Consider the following 11,094-nt stretch of genomic DNA (forward strand, 5'->3'; position numbering starts at 1 on the left):
GCAAAAACCTCTCCAAAAAAAAAAAAAAAAGAATTATTTTATTTAACATTATTTATTTTATTTATTTTAATTTGACCAGATAGGGACAGAGTGAGAGGGAGGGAGAAATGGAAAATGAGAAAACAAGCCACCAGGTCTAGGACTCGAACCGCAGTTAGCCATGTGGGAATCCAGCTCCCTTAACCACATCACCGGCCAGCCCGATGCTATGACTTTTAAGGGGAAGGGGCATGTGGGGGCGGGGGAGGTTGAAGTGGCCCCACTGCTCCCTCCTGAACCCGACAGATTTCTTAGAGAAAAGCTCTACCCACCCCTGTGCCTCCCCCCACACACACACACAAATACGCACTCTCTTCCTGGTTGAGAGGACAGGACTGAGTGACGGGGCAGGACAAGGCATGCTGGACAACACACAGGAGATGAGGCTGGCATGGTCCGAGCCTGATGCAGGCCGGGTCTTCAGTCTGTTTCCGAAAGGCTGATCAATCAGTAACCAGTGCGTGCCAGCCCAGCCTGCACGGGAACCCGGCGTCCCTGCTCTGCTGTGAACACCCTGCTGGTCTCCTGACCTCTCTCCACGTGCTCCCAGCCTGGTTAATAAAACCACCCACGAGTGACCTGGTGCTCTTAGACACCTGCCCAGGGCACTGAGTGGGACAAGCCAGGCCAGACCCTTCCCAGCACCCCGAGGACCTGCCAGGAGACTCCGCATCCCTCTGGATTCTGAGCGTTGCTCAGTCCTGAGGAACAAGGACAGTTACCAGGTGTTGGGGTCTGGGAGATGACTGGCAGGGTTGGTGGTGTGTGTGGTTTTGAGGTTGGTAGTGAGAGGTGGCCCCGTGACAGCCTTCATTCCTTCTGAGCACCGGTTAGGACCGCAGGCTCTGGCATCAGCAGGCCCGAATTTGCACCCTGGCTTGGCCACCTATGAGGTATGTGACCAAGGGCCAGCTCCCCCAGGCCTCAGTGTCCCTGCATGGAGAAACAATTTCTTTTTTTCTTTTTTTTTTGAGAGATTTTTTTCTGTTTTTTCTTTTTCTTTCTTTCTGTTTGTTTGTTTTGCTATAGGGCACGCGTGCTCACCAGAAAGAGAGAGACAGAGAGAAAGTGAGAAATTGCCCCCCTGGGGGAATTGGCCATACTGCAATCTCTTCTCTTCCATTCTCCTCTCGGGATCTTGGGCACGCGCGCACACACGCCCGGTGTCAGTTTAAGCTACCGGGTCTGGGACTCAAACCGCAGTCAGCTATGTACAATTTCTAACTTGTGGCAGCTCCCGGCTGGAGACAAGCGTGCAGAGAGCAGCAGCTGTTAGATCTGTGACCGTGTAGCCCCTGTAGCGCCGACATGGAGGCCCTCGCACTCCCAGATCCCTCCTGGACTCACAGACTTTCCTCCAGGCCTCAGCGCTCGGGAAGTTCCGTCTGGGGCTTTCTTCTCAATCCAGTGTGCAGGGAGGACAAAACGGCCGGAGTCCGCCCTCAGACAGCCAAGTCCCAGCCCCACCCTGCTCAGCACCACGTGAGCCTAGGTGGACACTAGCCCTGGCCCATCCCGGGAGCACCCACCCCCAGGCCCTCTGTGGGCTCAGTGTGGGCTCCCCATGTCCCTTGAGGTCAGGTGAGCATGGCCTATGGCTATGGGGTGAGGACCAGGGGGATTTGTGCAGGTTTAGAGGCCAGATGGTGGTGCAGTGGTGAGCGGGGTGCTCTGCCAGGCTGACCTGAATGGAAGGTTCCGGGCTGTGACGGGAGACCTCCTGAGTGTGCCTAGTGGGCACGTGCCCCTGATCTGGTACCGGCTGAGGCTGGCTGAATGTGGTGTCAAGACCCTGCGGGGGGTTCTGTCTCGTTCTTTTTTTCATGGAAGAAATAAATAAACTTCCTAGAAAGCGTCTTGATTCTAGGCCCGATGCTCGTGTGTGCATGTGGGCGTGCACATGTTCCTAGTGTGCTGGTCGTGATGGACTGGGAGTAGCTGAGCGACCGAGGAAGCAGGGACTGAGGAGGTTGCACGGTGGTGCACCCAGCATCTGGAGCCCCAGGCCCGCCCTGTACCCCAGCCCCTCTGCTGAGAAGGAGTTGAGTGGAGCCACGAGCTGTTCCCCCAGTAGTTTAAAGGCTGACAAGGAGTGAGCCCAGATCCTGGCCTCATGGAGGGATAAGCACTTGGAGTGAAGGACAGCCCGATGGTTGGCTGTTCTAGCCTGTGGCTGCCACTGGGTGTGTGCACTGCAGCTCGGGCACCTTCCCATCTGTGACACTAGGGGGAGGCAGACACCCGGATTGCCTGTGCAGAGGCCTAGCACTGGAGAGCCATGACTAGCAGCCAGCCAGGGTGACAGGATGTCCTCCAGAGAACTCAACCGCACCCAAGGGGCCAGGCAGAGTGGGGGTGGCGACAGGACAGTGACCTCCTGAGCCACCCGTCCACCCACCCTGGAGCTCTGCCCTGGCTCTGCTAGTGGCTCTGGGCCTCAGTTTCCTCATCTGTAAAATAGAGATTATGATACCCAACTCATGGGGCCCGCCCCATAGCACGGCGGTGAAGTGCTGTGCTTAGAAAGCTGGATACCATGTGGCCCATCGTGGTTTGAATCCCAGCCCCAGTGGCTTGGGAAACGTGTCAGATGTGTTTGCATGGGTGCCTCGCATCCCGGCAGGTGGAGGGACAGGGAAGGGATTGCAGCGTGGCCACGTCCCCATGCTCAGCTCTCTGGTGAGCACGTGTGCTCTCTGGCAATTAAAAAAGGAGAGTAAGATCACATGTGTAAACCAGGTATGGAAGCCGTGAGGTGCTTTACGGAGGAACAGAGCCATGCTCCCTGAGGGTTCTACCGGGCTGGGCGATGGTGTGTTTTCAGTCGGTTATTGAGCAGATTTTTACGGAATATTTGAATGTCGAATATGTGCCAGGCACTGCGTTTGGGCAACCTTGGTGGAAATCATTTCTGAACCAACGGGGCATAAACCCACAGAAGATGTCCAGGCCGGGGTTGCTCTCAGGCGAGTCCTAAGACCCACGCTAGGGCTGCTTTCATCCCAACACCCAGGGAAGGTGAAACGCAGATCCCAGACCCTGAGCCCAGGACTGAACTCTCGCTCCCTCTCCCTACCGGTGTGCGTGCACATGCACATATATGTGTGTGCATATATGCATGTCTGTGCGTGTGCGGGCAGGTGCGTGTTGTCGTGCAGTCCAGTTTGACGCTGTTGGCCTAGTTCAGCAGAATCTGGGACCCACAGAGGAGTGGTGCTCTCAGAGGACAGCACAGCATGTGCTAGGGTCTCCGAGAGCCCTGGAGCTTTCACACTTTCTCAAAGAAGCAAGGACAGCCATAGTCCCAGGTCTCTGTCCAAAGGACTGTCCTGTGGGGACGCATTCCGGCAGTGTTCAGGACACAGAGTAGACACAGGAGCTGCAGTCCGCGGTCCATCACTAACTGGCTGCTTTCTGAGCCTCCACTTCCTCCTCTGTCAAAGGAGGGTATTGATGTCTGTCTTGCTGTGGGGTCCTCGTGTGAGCAGACTTTGAAGGCTGCAGAGCTCCACTTTCTAACTCCGAGTGGAGCCAGATCCAGACAGTATTTCCTAAAAGAAGCCCAGCAGGTTGAATTTCCTTCCACTTCCTCCAAGTCTAACTCCATCCAAGATTGAAAGCATCCTTTCAGTGTCCAAGCCCGAGCCCTGCCCAGAGGTTTCTGGTACTCAGTCTTTGAGCGGCACCTGCTGGCCAGGCCAGGTACTGCAGCTCCTCTAACTGAAGGACTGGCGAGCAGTCTTGCTGGTTTCCCTAGACACTCAGAATCGGGTTGCAGGGTAGACGTTACAAACCCGGTCCACAGATGCAAAAAGTGGGACCTGACCTTCCCAGCTCATGCGAGGCTCAGTGAGTCTGATTCCAGGTGCTTTGGCTCCAGCTGGTCTGTACTTCTTGCTCATAAATCGAGTAGGGTGGATAGTTGTGCCCTCCATGCAGAGGAGGACCCCACTAAGTCAGCCTGCCACTGGATCGTGGCCAGGACTGGGCTGGTCTAGAAAGTCTTGTTCATGTGGTGACAGCCTCACTAGGGAGAAGGCCAGAGGAGCCAGACCAATAGCAGAGGCTTCAGCTCTAGAAAGACTCTGAGGAGCCCAGAGAGGACATCTAGCCAGGCCATGAGGTGGGGGCTCGGGGACAGCCTATCTCACGAGCCCCTTGCCTATCCTGAAATCCAGAGTGAGAGTGAGGGGCAGGGCAGAGCCTGTGCCTCATCTAGGAGATGTCCCAGTCGGGGAGCACAGATGTGACAGAGAATGATGGTGGCCTTATCTTTGAGAGGTGCCCTCAAAAAAATCCATGGATGAAAGTATGCAACGTCTAAAAATGTTTTAAACAAAAAAAACTTTTTTTTTCTTTTTTTTTTTGGAGAGTTTTTTGCTATAGGGCACATGCGCTCGCCAGAGAGAGACAGAGAGATAGAAAGCGAGAAATCACCCCCCAGGGGAGATGGCCACACCACAATTCCCCCTCCTCCATTCTCCTCTAGGGATCTTGGGCACGCATGCACATGCACCCGGTGTGAGTTTAAGCCACCGGGTCCGGGACGCGAACTGCGGTCGACTACGTGGGAGTCCAGCAATATAGCCATTACGCTAACTGCTGGTCCCTACAAAAAAATATTTTTGGCTTCAAAAAAATCATGGTGATGGAGCAGGGTGTGGGAGGGAGCAGATAAAACAAGATGAGCCGTGAGTCCACAATCGCGGCAGCTGAGAAATGGGTGGATGGCCATCCATGACACCATTCTCTCTGCTCCTGTTTATGTTTGACATTTTCCATGTTAAAACTTAAAAAAAAAGATATGCAATATCTAAAATGTTACATATTTTGGAAGAATATAAAATGAAAAGTCTAAATATTTAAAAAAAAAATGGTAATAGGAGAGAGGGCCGACCCCATAGCCCAGTGTTAGGGAAGCTGGATCCCATATGGAGAACCACAGTTTGAATCCTGGATGCAATGGCTAGAAAAACATGCTGGGCGCACATGCATGCATACCCGAAATTCCAACAGGGTGGAGAAGTGGAGAAGGGATGGGGACGTGATTATGACGCATTGGGAGCTGCTCTGTTTTTCTCTCTGTGTCATGGTTTCTCCCTGGTGAGTGCACATGTCCTCTGGCAATGAAAGAAAAAAGTAAATAATAATAATAAAATAAAATTTTAAAATTGCAATAAAATGGAACTCCAAGGAAAGCAAAACAAATAAAAATGTAACAGCAGAAACTCCACCACCATCACCAGTGACTACCCGGAGAGCAATGACGTCACACTGCCAGGCTCAAGGCTGAGGCATTTGATGCTAATTAGCTGTGTGAGGTGGACAAGTTAGTTCATTTCTCGGTGCCTCGGTTTCCCTGGCTGACATCATTATTGCAGTCCTAAAGCGTTAGTTTTGGGGCTTAACTGAGATTATGCATCTAAAGTATTTTGCATAGCTCCGAGCTCTCCAAAGATCCTCAGTTATGGTCATCGTCCTTAGGAATCCATGGCTCTGGTTCTAATTTGGCACAATCAGCTCCTTTGGCTGATTGAGATGATCAATGGCCTGTTGAGTTCAGCTGCAGGGTTCTAACCACCGAGTCTTTTTCTTTTTAATTTTAATTTTTATTATCATCATAATCTTCTTTATATTACATTAGATTACATATAACTTTACAGTGTATTACATTGCTTTTTCAAAAGGGAATGCCATGCATGTCAGTCAATACAGACATTAATCTCCCCACTTTATCATTCAATAACTTTTCTGTTTTTCCCAATCATTATTACTATTATTCTAATTATTTTTTAAAACAGTCAACTGGATTGGTATTTCATGATGGGTAAAGTCTTTTTATAACCACTGAGTCTTGAAGACATTGCCCTACACCTCCACCTGGCCAGATGTGTGGGTGTCTGAGACAGGTGGACACACGCCATAGGGCCAGACCTATGTGAACGGGGACGTCCTTCCTCTGCCACCACTGTTTGCTCCTCTGTGGGATAAGGTGCCTTCAGATGGAGATTTGTGCTGCCCAGGAGCATGTTCAATGCTCCGGGAAGGCAAAAAGCAAAACCAAACAACCAACCATCCAAAAAAACCCTCTTCATCTTTGGTTCTCCCAGTATTTTCCAAATCTATTTGATCGGAAATTAGTTTTCATATATTCCCTATTACCGCCTCATGAAACATTCACAAAATGCCAACGTAGATCTTTCAAGTGAGTTTGTTAAAAATAAGGCCACCTCGGGCTGGCTCTGTGGCCAGGTGGATCCCACATACAACTCCGTGGTTTGAGTCCCAGACCCAGCACCTTGAGAAACACCCCGGGTGCATGTGTGTGTGTGCCCAAAACCCTGACAGGAGGGAAAGATGGAGGAGGGTTGGGGTGTGACCATCCCCTCAGGAGGGCTGCTTTCTCCCTCTCTTGCTCTCTCTCCCTGTCTCTGTCTAGGGAATGCCCACGCCCTCTGGAAAATTTTCTAAAAATAACAGTAAGGCCAAGTTTGCTAAGAGACCAGGCCCCCACGGTGCTGCAGCCTGAAGTCATGGCCTTCTCCTTGGCTACATCCTTGCTGAGCTCGGCCGCTCTCACCGGGGCTGAGCTGGGCCCCCGGGCCCCCGGGACCACGTCTTACCCTGTGTGTGTGTGAGCGGCGTGGTTTGCCTGGGCAGCACCTCACCTCCTGATGTTCAGCAGAAGATACCTCTAATCATTCTCCCCTCCAAATAGCCCCACTGTGCTTACAGTGCTGGGAGACCAGCTCAGCGGCAGCTCATGGGGACAGGGCCCAGCCCTCCCTCCAAATCGATAAGATCTCGGGAGCTTGGGGCTATGGTTCCTGACCTTGGGCTCTCCAGGGGCTGTGGTTCCTGATCTCGGGGCTGCTCGGAGCTCCTCTTGGCTTTAAGAGCGATGTGGTTAAAGGTGAGTATAAGCAAATGGAGAAATCAGAGTGATGGGGATCTGGGCTCTCCATCAGAAAAGGAGAGCCCCGCAGAGCTGGGAGATTCAGCCGGCAAGAGGAAGGTAGGGGCTGCGGTAGGGGTTCTAGGCTATTTGCAAAGCTGTCCTCCTGCAGAGACTGGGCACAGCTTGTGAGCTCCAGGGATGGCGGCAGGTCTGGGTTCAGTAAAGAAAAGGGTGTGCATGACACAGGCACTAAGATGAGGATAAACCTCTGGTGGAGAGCCCCTTGTCCCTTGGACTTGTAATCAGAGATGGAGTTGGCTGTCTAGCTGTCTGGGTGAGTGTGAGCAGGGCCAGGTGAGGTGAGGTGAGGTGAGCCCTAAGGCACCGCCCCCTTGGGCTCAGTGACCATGGACTGATCTTCCCCATGGTCTCTGGACACTGTCCCCAGAGCATCCCTCACCACAAGCCACCTCGACTCTGTGACTTTGGCCTCAATCAGAAGAAATTTGGGGGTTGCACACTTTTGCTGCCCAGGGTGGCAGGAGAGGCTTGGGTGGCTTCTAGGGACTCTTGGGCTTTGAGCACTGTCCCGGATCACATGGGTGGCCTTTCACAGTGCCAGAAGGGATGCTGTCTCACAGAGAGACCGTGGGCAGGTCAGGGAAGCACGAAACTGTCTTCCATCCTGAGTTGCTCCCGCATGTGGGCCGACGAGTCAGCACCATTGAAATGACCAGATTTTTTTCTAGGGAGGGTTTTAATTTTTAGAGGTTTTGGGAACCAGCAGTTAGCGTAATGGCTATGTCACTGGATTCCCACGTAGTCGACCGCGGTTCGTGTCCCAGACCCGGTGGCTTAAAACTCAGCCTGGACGCATGTGCGTGCATGCCCAAGATCCCGAGAGGAGCATGGAGGAGAAGGGGGAGTGACCATCCCCCCTGGGGGGTGATTTCTCACTTTCTGTCTCTATGTCTCTCTCTGTCTGTCTGGCGAGTGCATGCGCCCTATAGCGAAAACCTCTCAAAAAAATTTTTTTTAGAGGTTTTTGCCTTAGGATGTATATGTTCGCAGGATGGAAAGAGAGATACAGAGATACAGAGACAGAGACAGTGAGAGGAAAAGCGAGAAACCACCCCCTGGGGGAATGGCTACACCACAATCCCTTCTCCGTTCTCCCGGATCTTGGGCACGCGTACACATGTGTCCCTTATGAGTTTCAAGCCGTGAGTCTGGGACTCAAACTGTGGTAGGCCACATAGAAGGGGTAGGCCATGTGGGAGTCTAGTGTAACCACTAAGCTATCTGCTGGCCCCTAGGGAGGGGACTTTTATTATTCAAGTGAAGGTCACCACCATGGGTCTGGGTCTCGACGTTCTCTTCACCATAGAGGGAAATCTCTTTGAAGTGACCACGGCGCTTTGTGGAACTGCTGTGTGTGGGGCTGCACAGCACGGAATCCACACAGACGTGAGGCTGCTGAGGCCAGGGAAGGCCCAGGCCAGACCCAGAAGCCCGGATCCTGGGTCCAGCTCTGCCACCTGAGCAATGTTCCTGAGATGGATCTGGGCTCTGTACGGCCTGAAGCTTCGTCCATTTGCAGGAGCCTCTTTAAGAAAAAGTAAAAAATCAGGAACACTGGGTCAGGTACAGACATGGTTATTACTTTTGAATGATAAAAGAAATTGCAACAAATTACAAATATTGGAAAACGGCAAATAACAACAAATATCACAAAACGTGGGCAGGTGACATTCGAATGAGCTGCCCGGCACATCCCTATACTGTTTTTATTATTATTATTATTTATTATTATTAACATTGCTTCTGTTCACAGAGTAGCTGCTGGTCTATGCTTTTCAAGCCTGGTTTTCTCTCCCGGAACACACACAGGTCTCTGGAGCAGGCACCTCGGGAGGAGTGACCCTGTGACGCACCCTCTGGCCCTGCAACGTTGTGGTGGGGAACAGGACTTTCCTGCAAGCTGGCCCCTGGCTGGGCTGAGTGCAAGTACTACCTTTGAACAGCATAAGTATATCCCACCAACACTAAGCCTGCATGGATCCTCCAGACCCACCAGAAATACCCACAGGGAACTCAGAGTGAAAACAGCAGTGGTCACGCAGAAGAGCAATGGAGCGATGTCACCCTAAACGTTTCTCCATGATGTCCGACCATGTGAACACATTGCTGGGACCCTAAAGGACCCTGAAGCTTGTGCCATAAGCTTCCTGGTAAATATTTTTTTAAAAATTATTTATTTAATTGTATTTATTCATTCATTTATTTGAATTTGATGAGAGAAAGAGAGAGAAAGAGAAAGTGAGAAAGCAAGCCACCAGGTCCGGGACTTGAAACGTGGTCAGCCACGTAGGAGTATACAGCACCTTAACCACCACGCCACCTGCTGGTCTGCTTCCCTGTAAATCTGTGTCTGGACACATCACAAACCTCTCTGAGCTTCAGTTTCTTCATCTGCATAATGAGCAAAACAAGTCTGGTCCTGTCTGCTTGGGGCAAAGATCAGAACTGATAAAACAGCATGAAACCTTTGAACCCAGAAGCATTGCAGGACAGTGACGATGGTGACGATGATGAAGAAGAAGATGGCAGTGACATGGGCCTGGCAGGTATTGTGCAAGACTTCTGCAGTTCTGGGTGTCAGTGCTCCTGCAGGCTCCGACATCAGGCTGTGCGTGGTCCCCCCAAAGGGGCCAGAAGTGCTGCTTTGAAAACTTGACCACTAAAGGCTTTGCTTCCGGTTAAAGGACGTCCCTTGGAAGGCATGGCACGGGAGTTGTAATCAGGTATTTGCGGCCTGGTGAGAAGGAGCCCGTCTGCTCATTAAATCAACATTGACTAAGTGCTCCTCCAGTGCAAGGAGATACCAGGCTAAGGTCTGCAGGACAAACCAAAAGGACTCAGAGCCAGTGCCTGGGGCAGGAGACCTGGCGGCCATGCCTGAATGGCCATGCAGGCGAGAGCTGCAGGCCATGTAGACCTCTGGGCAGTTAGAGGCCGCCAGGGCTGGGGGGGGGGGAAGTGCCTGGCCAGGCCTTGATTAAACAGGTGAAGAAGGGGCACAGGGTCTTGAGAAAGATGGAGTGAAAAACCTAACAAGAAGAGACTTCAGTAGAGTGGGGTAAACGTTCGTATCTCGCGGGTCAGAAGAAACGCAAGATGACAGGACAGCCCACAGAGCTAGCCCCCAGCCTGGGCTTTTCCTTTTTCTCTCATTGTGCATTCCTTTCACCCGGGTCCCTCCAGGGAAGGTGATAAGGCGCTTCCGCTCCATAGAGTTGGGACCGTATGGGACCTTCTGAGTCGGCTTCTCTGCCAATGCCGGAGCTGTGAGCTAAGAAGGAACCCGGCAGGGAAGTCACCATGATTCAGGAGAGGTCAGCCCCCTAACCACCACGCCACAGTGTAAGTGTACACATCTGAAGTAAGACTGTTTATTTTGTGTGCGTCGTTTGGTGTGCGTGCTCGTTCGTGAGCATGCGTGCATGCAGATTGTATTTCTGCTTGTTTAGGTGCACTAGGGAAATACCCATCTTGCGGGTGCACATGCCCACCTGTGGGGGCCACGGCTGGAGCGTGGGCCTCCTGGTGTTCACCTCCTCTCGGGCATTAGGATGGAGTCTGGTGCTCCTGCTGTCTCTGCCTTTTCGCTTTACTCGTGAGGAGGCTGAGGTCCAGGAAAGCAAAGTGACTTGTCCTAGCTCACATAACTAGCAAGGTTGGGGTGCGTGCTCGTTCGTGAGCATGCGTGCATGCAGATTGTATTTCTGCTTGTTTAGGTGCACTAGGGAAATACCCATCTCGCGGGTGCACATGCCCACCTGTGGGGGCCACGGCTGGAGCGTGGGCCTCCTGGTGTTCACCTCCTCTCGGGCATTAGGATGGAGTCTGGTGCTCCTGCTGTCTCTGCCTTTTCGCTTTACTCGTGAGGAGGCTGAGGTCCAGGAAAGCAAAGTGACTTGTCCTAGCTCACATAACTAGCAAGGGTTGACACCAAAAGGGATGACACCAAAACCCAGGGTGTTTGACTCATAGTCCAGGATTCTTTCTGTGACATTAAATTCTAGTACAAATGCAAAAAAAAAAAAAAAAAAAAAGGAAAAAAAACTTTTAAACCCTTTGTTTTTTTTTTTTTTTTT

This window comes from Tupaia chinensis, unplaced genomic scaffold, assembly GCF_000334495.1.
Source record: "Tupaia chinensis unplaced genomic scaffold, TupChi_1.0 Scaffold139431_1, whole genome shotgun sequence".
In the NCBI taxonomy this organism is placed as follows: Eukaryota; Metazoa; Chordata; class Mammalia; order Scandentia; family Tupaiidae; genus Tupaia; species Tupaia belangeri.